The following is a 7,649-nucleotide window of genomic DNA, read 5'->3' on the forward strand; positions in this document are numbered from 1 at the left end:
ATGCGCATGTGCGGATGCCTCTATCTAGCGGACATAAAATGAAGACAATCATTCAAATGTGAATGAGTCGGCGTGATGCTCCGGGATGTGTGGAGCTCAGGGAGCTCCACGAGTGAGGGAGTTAAGTTAGGGCGGGGGTGCAAGTAGGCTCTAGGATTCCCCGAGTCGGGGCGAGCGATGGGTTTAGAGGCGTATCGCATTGAAGATAATGGCCGCATATCCTTCTTGGACTTTTCTAAAGCCTTTGACTCGGTCGAACATCCATTTATCATAGCAACGCTCGAACATTTTGGATTTGGTTAAATATTCAGGAATGTGATCCGTGGGCTCTATGAGAATATTCATAGCTGTGTCACCCTGCCAAGCGGCACCACTCCGAGCTTCCATGTTGATGTGGGAATCCCCCAAGGTTGCCCCATCTCACCCTATTTATTTATAATTGCTACCGAAATGCTAGCCGTTTATGTTGAAAAGAGCAACGATATCCAAAAGTTAGACGTGCTGGGGACTGAAATTGTTATTAGCCTGCTGGCAGATGACACAACCTTAGTTTTGAAAAATGAACATCAAGTCCCAATAAGTGCCGAAAACAACCAAAACATTCTCCAAGGCTTCAGGATTGTCATTAAACTTAAAGAAATGCAAACTTCTTGCGCTGCATGACTCGCCACTAAAGGAAATCAGCGATGTTTCCATGAAATCAGAAATAAAATACTTGAGCATTTTCCTATCCAAGGACCAAACGTTAAATCAATCCAGGAACATTGAATCTAAACTGAATCAAAGTAAAGCTTAATTCTAATATATGGCTCCAGAGAGATTTATCAATATTAGGCCGGATATATTTGACTAAAATGGATGTGTTTATCCAGATGTATATACCCAGCGTATTCCAATGCTGCTCCAAATCAACTCGTAAAATCTGTTAACCAAATCAATTTCAACTTTATCTGGAGGAACAGACCACACCATCTAAGAAAAATCACATATGGTGAAAGAAACAAGTGAAGGAGGGCTGAAAGTGATAGAGTCGGACTGCTTGAATGGGACATTGAAGGTGAACTGGTTGAAATCCTGGATCAAACCTCATCGTTCTTTCTGGTATTGTACTCCAAACTACTTATTCAACAAAGTCGGCGGCCTGAGTCTTCTGCTTATCTCTGACTTGGATATCAACAAGATTCCTGTCAAATGTTCAGAGTTCCATAAACAAATATTATTATACTGGAAAATGATATACGTACACAATTTCTCACCACACAGTATAATAGTTTGGAACAATCGATATGTACTGCATGGCAACAAACCTCTGTTTTACAAGGAATGCTTTGAGAAAGGTATATGGTCGATAATTGACTTGATGGATGACACTGGCAGTCCTCTGGACAATGAGCAGTTCTGTACTACACACAGATTCAAGCCTCCCATATTAGAGTTGCTAAAGTTACGAAACGCACTGCCTCGACAATTTGTATTCCTGACCAAAAATATAATGACGCACCGAACCGTACAACCACAGTTACCCCGACTATCACTCCAGGGAATCTCAATTGTGGACAGAAAGCGCGGCAACTCCTTTATTAGGAAATGTTTCACAGGAAACTTATTCCCTGGACGTCAAAAAAAAAAAAAAGGATATTTTAAATAAATTTGATGAGGAATCGATTGCCACGCTGCGAACCATGTATCTGACTCTACCCATACCCCCAAGGCAAAAGAGACCCACTTCAAAATTATGACTGACATCTACCCATCTAAGGAATTATCGAGGGTACGCTTTAATTTTGAAGATAATATTTGTACATTTTGTGAAGACAACATTGAAACCACTGACCATATATTTTTTCTCCTTCTCATTCCATCGTCACCAGTTTCCTTCTCAAAAGATGATATAACATTCTGTTTACTTATAAGCAACATAACAGATGAACTCTGTGTCAATGTTCTTTTAGGCCTGGCCAAGTTCTTCATTCACAAGAACAGAATGCAAAAATGCTCCCCAAATTTTAATGTCTTCATAAACGATTTTGAAATATAAAAAAAAAAAAAAAAAAATCCTTAAAACTTATGGAAAAATCCAAAAACTAAAAAATATAGTTACCCATGTCCGAGGTTCCTTTTTTTTTTGGTAAAAAAAAACAAAACAAAAAAAAAAAAACAACTTGATTACATGTTACATTCCCCTTGCAATTTTTTTTTTTTTTTTCGTTTTAATTTCTTATTTGTCTATCTATTGATTTAATTACTTCCTTTTAATTTCTTTTTTTGTCTCGCACTGTAAATTTCTCACAAACCTGTAACACTATTAACTTCTCATTACATACAGAACAAATGTCCTGATGTCCGTTGCTTCCTCATCCCTGGTTGTTTCATTGACATTCAGTTCTACCTTGCTATGTTTATTTGTACATTTGTATATTTGGGTGTACTATTTATGTTCAATTAAAAACAGTTTGATGTCTGAGATTCCTTGTGAACCGCCAACTTAATTACATGTTATATTCCCCTCACAATTTTTTTTTTTCGTTTTTAATTTTATTTTTCTATCTATTTATTTAATTATATCCTTTTAATTTTCTTTTTTTGTCTAGCATTAAAAATTTCTCGCAAACCGTTAACACTATTAACTTCTGATTACTTACAGCACGAATGCGCTTATGCCCCCCCACCCCCCGCTTTTTCCGTACGGTGGCAGACACTGAGATCGAAAGCAAATGGGTGTCATTGAAATGCAGTAACAGGGTGATAACAGCCGTGTTCGAAGTGTGTAGGGGCTTATAGGAGAGCAGAAGCACGTCACGCAATTCACCTGAGTTCGGAGGATCGGGAGTACCAGGGCCCATAGCGGAGAAGCGGAAGAGCGGAGTTATGTGTCTCTTCTCAAAGGCGGGGAAGCTGGGGGGCAGCAGGACCCCTTAGACCGGCTAATGTGAGCCTTCTCCGGACATAGATCACCCGGACTTATGACTGGAGCTCCCGGACCTCTGGGCACACACATATGTGAATGAGTGGATGAGCTAATGTTGGTTTGGTTGTGGATACGTTTCGGCCAATGCTATCAGCACAGCTATGATTATCCCCAGAACGTTGAGAACGAGCTCCCGGAACTCCAGACATGCGTATATAAAAGAGTGGAATTAAGGTGTGTGTGTGTGTGTGTGTGTGTGTTTGTGTGTGTGTGTGTGTGTGTGTATACGTGTGGGACAGAAGTAATGTTGGGGACAGAAATTGTTATTAGCCTGCTGGCGGATGACACAACCTTAGTTTTGAAAAATGAACATCAAGTCCCAATAAGTGCTGAAAAAAACCAAAACATTCTCCAAGGCTTCAGGATTGTCATTAAACTTAAAGAAATGCAAACTTCTTGCGCTGCATGACTCGCCACTAAAGGAAATCAGCGATGTTTCTATGAAATCAGAAATAAAATACTTGAGCATTTTCCTATCCAAGGACCAAACGTTAAATCAATCCAGGAACATTGAATCTAAACTGAATCAAAGTAAAGCTTAATTCTAATATATGGCTCCAGAGAGATTTATCAATATTAGGCCGGATATATTTGACTAAAATGGATGTGTTTATCCAGATGTATATACCCAGCGTATTCCAATGCTGCTCCAAATCAACTCGTAAAATCTGTTAACCAAATCAATTTCAACTTTATCTGGAGGAACAGACCACACCATCTAAGAAAAATCACATATGGTGAAAGAAACAAGTGAAGGAGGGCTGAAAGTGATAGAGTCGGACTGCTTGAATGGGACATTGAAGGTGAACTGGTTGAAATCCTGGATCAAACCTCATCGTTCTTTCTGGTATTGTACTCCAAACTACTTATTCAACAAAGTCGGCGGCCTGAGTCTTCTGCTTATCTCTGACTTGGATATCAACAAGATTCCTGTCAAATGTTCAGAGTTCCATAAACAAATATTATTATACTGGAAAATGATATACGTACACAATTTCTCACCACACAGTATAATAGTTTGGAACAATCGATATGTACTGCATGGCAACAAACCTCTGTTTTACAAGGAATGCTTTGAGAAAGGTATATGGTCAATAATTGACTTGATGGATGACACTGGCAGTCCTCTGGACAATGAGCAGTTCTGTACTACACACAGATTCAAGCCTCCCATATTAGAGTTGCTAAAGTTACGAAACGCACTGCCTCGACAATTTGTATTCCTGACCAAAAATATAATGACGCACCGAACCGTACAACCACAGTTACCCCGACTATCACTCCAGGGAATCTCAATTGTGGACAGAAAGCGCAGCAACTCCTTTATTAGGAAATGTTTCACAGGAAACTTATTCCCTGGACGTCAAAAAAAAAAAAAAGGATATTTTAAATAAATTTGATGAGGAATCGATTGCCACGCTGCGAACTATGTATCTGACTCTACCCATACCCCCAAGGCAAAAGAGACCCACTTCAAAATTATGACTGACATCTACCCATCTAAGGAATTATCGAGGGTACGCTTTAATTTTGAAGATAATATTTGTACATTTTGTGAAGACAACATTGAAACCACTGACCGTATATTTTTTCTCCTTCTCATTCCATCGTCACCAGTTTCCTTCTCAAAAGATGATATAACATTCTGTTTACTTATAAGCAACATAACAGATGAACTCTGTGTCAATGTTCTTTTAGGCCTGGCCAAGTTCTTCATTCACAAGAACAGAATGCAAAAATGCTCCCCAAATTTTAATGTCTTCATAAACGATTTTGAAATATAAAAAAAAAAAAAAAAATCCTTAAAACTTATGGAAAAATCCGAAAACAAAAAAATATAGTTACCCATGTCCGAGGTTCCTTTTTTTTTTGGTAAAAAAAAAAAAAAAAACAAAAAAAACAACTTGATTACATGTTACATTCCCCTTGCAATTTTTTTTTTTTTTTTCGTTTTAATTTCTTATTTGTCTATCTATTGATTTAATTACTTCCTTTTAATTTCTTTTTTTGTCTCGCACTGTAAATTTCTCACAAACCTGTAACACTATTAACTTCTCATTACATACAGAACAAATGTCCTGATGTCCGTTGCTTCCTCATCCCTGGTTGTTTCATTGACATTCAGTTCTACCTTGCTATGTTTATTTGTACATTTGTATATTTGGGTGTACTATTTATGTTCAATTAAAAACAGTTTGATGTCTGAGATTCCTTGTGAACCGCCAACTTAATTACATGTTATATTCCCCTCACAATTTTTTTTTTTCGTTTTTAATTTTATTTTTCTATCTATTTATTTAATTATATCCTTCTAATTTTCTTTTTTTGTCTAGCATTAAAAATTTCTCGCAAACCGTTAACACTATTAACTTCTGATTACTTACACCACGAATGCGCTTATGCCCCCCCACCCATCCCGCTTTTTCCGTACGGAGGCAGACACTGAGATCGAAAGCAAATGGGTGTCATTGAAATGCAGTAACAGGGTGATAACAGCCGTGTTCGAAGTGTGTAGGGGCTTATAGGAGAGCAGAAGCACGTCACGCAATTCACCTGAGTTCGGAGGATCGGGAGTACCAGGGCCCATAGCGGAGAAGCGGAAGAGCGGAGTTATGTGTCTCTTCTCAAAGGCGGGGAAACTGGGGGGCAGCAGGACCCCTTAGACCGGCTAATGTGAGTCTTCTCCGGACATAGATCACCCGGACTTATGACTGGAGCTCCCGGACCTCTGGGCACACACATATGTGAATGAGTGGATGAGCTAATGTTGGTTTGGTTGTGGATACGTTTCGGCCAATGCTATCAGCACAGCTATGATTATCCCCAGAACGTTGAGAACGAGCTCCCGGAACTCCAGACATGCGTATATAAAAGAGTGGAATTAAGGTGTGTGTGTGTGTGTGTGTGTGTGTGTGTGTGTGTGTGTGTGTGTGTGTATACGTGTGGGACAGAAGTAATGTTGGGGACAGAAATTGTTATTAGCCTGCTGGCAGATGACACAACCTTAGTTTTGAAAAATGAACATCAAGTCCCAATAAGTGCTGAAAAAAACCAAAACATTCTCCAAGGCTTCAGGATTGTCATTAAACTTAAAGAAATGCAAACTTCTTGCGCTGCATGACTCGCCACTAAAGGAAATCAGCGATGTTTCTATGAAATCAGAAATAAAATACTTGAGCATTTTCCTATCCAAGGACCAAACGTTAAATCAATCCAGGAACATTGAATCTAAACTGAATCAAAGTAAAGCTTAATTCTAATATATGGCTCCAGAGAGATTTATCAATATTAGGCCGGATATATTTGACTAAAATGGATGTGTTTATCCAGATGTATATACCCAGCGTATTCCAATGCTGCTCCAAATCAACTCGTAAAATCTGTTAACCAAATCAATTTCAACTTTATCTGGAGGAACAGACCACACCATCTAAGAAAAATCACATATGGTGAAAGAAACAAGTGAAGGAGGGCTGAAAGTGATAGAGTTGGACTGCTTGAATGGGACATTGAAGGTGAACTGGTTGAAATCCTGGATCAAACCTCATCGTTCTTTCTGGTATTGTACTCCAAACTACTTATTCAACAAAGTCGGCGGCCTGAGTCTTCTGCTTATCTCTGACTTGGATATCAACAAGATTCCTGTCAAATGTTCAGAGTTCCATAAACAAATATTATTATACTGGAAAATGATATACGTACACAATTTCTCACCACACAGTATAATAGTTTGGAACAATCGATATGTACTGCATGGCAACAAACCTCTGTTTTACAAGGAATGCTTTGAGAAAGGTATATGGTCAATAATTGACTTGATGGATGACACTGGCAGTCCTCTGGACAATGAGCAGTTCTGTACTACACACAGATTCAAGCCTCCCATATTAGAGTTGCTAAAGTTACGAAACGCACTGCCTCGACAATTTGTATTCCTGACCAAAAATATAATGACGCACCGAACCGTACAACCACAGTTACCCCGACTATCACTCCAGGGAATCTCAATTGTGGACAGAAAGCGCAGCAACTCCTTTATTAGGAAATGTTTCACAGGAAACTTATTCCCTGGACGTCAAAAAAAAAAAAAAGGATATTTTAAATAAATTTGATGAGGAATCGATTGCCACGCTGCGAACTATGTATCTGACTCTACCCATACCCCCAAGGCAAAAGAGACCCACTTCAAAATTATGACTGACATCTACCCATCTAAGGAATTATCGAGGGTACGCTTTAATTTTGAAGATAATATTTGTACATTTTGTGAAGACAACATTGAAACCACTGACCATATATTTTTTCTCCTTCTCATTCCATCGTCACCAGTTTCCTTCTCAAAAGATGATATAACATTCTGTTTACTTATAAGCAACATAACAGATGAACTCTGTGTCAATGTTCTTTTAGGCCTGGCCAAGTTCTTCATTCACAAGAACAGAATGCAAAAATGCTCCCCAAATTTTAATGTCTTCATAAACGATTTTGAAATATAAAAAAAAAAAAAAAAAATCCTTAAAACTTATGGAAAAATCCGAAAACAAAAAAATATAGTTACCCATGTCCGAGGTTCCTTTTTTTTTTGGTAAAAAAAAAAAAAAAAACAAAAAAAACAACTTGGTTACATGTTACATTCCCCTTGCAATTTTTTTTTTTTTTTTCGTTTTAATTTCTTATTTGT

Source organism: Fistularia commersonii, unplaced genomic scaffold (assembly GCF_037954325.1).
Source record: "Fistularia commersonii isolate RoL2024-O1a breed Wild unplaced genomic scaffold, RoL_Fcom_v1.0 HiC_scaffold_44, whole genome shotgun sequence".
Classification (NCBI taxonomy): Eukaryota; Metazoa; Chordata; class Actinopteri; order Syngnathiformes; family Fistulariidae; genus Fistularia; species Fistularia commersonii.